Source organism: Cyprinodon variegatus, unplaced genomic scaffold (assembly GCF_000732505.1).
Source record: "Cyprinodon variegatus isolate N-32 unplaced genomic scaffold, C_variegatus-1.0 Scaffold666, whole genome shotgun sequence".
Taxonomy (NCBI): domain Eukaryota; kingdom Metazoa; phylum Chordata; class Actinopteri; order Cyprinodontiformes; family Cyprinodontidae; genus Cyprinodon; species Cyprinodon variegatus.
In genome coordinates this window covers 3,933-5,891 of record NW_015151119.1, presented here as the reverse complement: position 1 = coordinate 5,891, position 1,959 = coordinate 3,933, and positions in this window count along the sequence as shown.

Here is a 1,959-nt window from a genome sequence, read left to right as displayed (position 1 = left end):
TATGAAATTATGAGAGGTTCTTTAGATTTTTAAATAAGAAAGTTTATTCTTTTCACCAAGCAAAAATTAAAAATTGGTCTGTTTTTCTGAATTGGCAAGATCATTTTTACAAAAAAAAAAATAAAGAAAGATAAGCATTTCCTTCAGATCAGCTTCAAAGATTTCCGTTTGTTTAGTTTAATTAATTGTTCCTTTCTTTAGGATTGACGCTCTGGGAAATTCTCTTCTCTTCTAGTTATATACTAGATGCGATCACTATTAGTTTTTCGACTTTGTGAAGACACCTGTGCGCTGGGTGCTACTCATGGCACATTCATTTAGATAAACAGAAAGTTTTTATTTATGTGCTTATTTTACATTATCTTGTTGCCTCAGAAAAAAAAATTTTAGTTTTTTTTTCTAAGTGTCGGCCTAGTGGTTAGGGCATAGGGATTGGAATCCTGAGGTTCTGAGTTTGAGCCCCACTTCCACAAACTGAACAATGGCAGCCTATGCTCCCCCACTGTATGAAGATCAGGTAATCAGGAAGGCTGAGTCCATTTTGGATAATTATACCCATTCCCTACATAACGAATTCCAGTTTCTACCCTCTGGTTCCCGTTTTAAATACCCACCAGTTCGGACCAACAGATGCAAACACTCCTTTATTCCCTTTGCTGTTCAGCTGCTAATCTCTACCAGGAAAAGCAGATAGCCATATGTTGCATGCATATAGGCCTATGCTCTCATTCATCCCCTGCACTGCACATATTTATTTACTTTTTATTTTTTATTTTTCTCTCTCTTTTATGTGTTTCTTGTGTGCTATGTAGGAGCACATTTTTTTAATCTGTGATTTGTGAAATGTGAACATGTGTGTGAAAGGTGTACTACTACTACTGCACAGAAATTGCCCATACTGGGACAAATAAAAGCTACTGAACTGAACTGAACTGGGAGGGTGAAAATGCAGAGGCAAATTTCTCCAACCAATAAACCAATAAAGTTCAATTATTTTTATATCTACATTGTGTTTGTTTATTTCTATAAAGAAATATTGTTTATTCAAATTAACTGGATTTTATTTATTAATATTTGGAAAAAAAATATGTGGTTCATTCAGTAAAACAGACCGAGTCTTTTTTTTTCAGGTGAATGCAATATGCTTCTGTACATAAGGACCCATTTTTCCATCTCTCAGATTTCTTCCGCTGTTTGTTTCCTGCTGTCTCCTGGGGCCTCCTACATCTCTGGAGCCACTCTGAAAGTGGATGCAGGACAGAGTCTGTACCATTCCCTGTGGGAGATACCTGGTATGTTGCCATTTATTACCACAGCCTTACTTTAGTCTTTAACTTTCTTACTTTGCCTTAAACGATACGCTGTATTTTATAGTAAGCTGGATATTTGTGTGTGTTTTTTGTGCAGACCACAGCTCATGGCCTGAAGCTCCAGACGGTGAAAATCTGGACGCTCTGAAGGAATTGCTCAAGCCACAAAGCAAACTTTAATAAATTCCTTAACATGCATGACAACAAATGGGCAGATAGCAAAGCTATACGACCTATAGAATGTGATTTATTGTATATTAAAAAAACAACTGTACAAATTTGTATATCATTAGTAGGGAGTTAGAGAGATATAAATCAAAGATTTATAATGTACTTAATGTATTAAATATTAACCTGTTTTTAATTTCAATAGTAACACCGTACTTTTTTGCTAAAACAAAAATAGTGCCTTAAAAACTGGAAACCACTCATACAGATTAAAAGTGTTTTACAATATAGACAGTCTGTTTGTTTTAATCTTCAATTTCTATATTTTTAAGGTCTCAGTAAGTATAGAAAGAGAAAACAGAGACAGAGAAGATTTGCTGTATACGTATGTTTTTAATTTCTAAGTCATAAACATGGTAGTCCTTGTCAGGGTCGCAGACACACAAAGACACACAATCATGCACACGCACACATTCACACC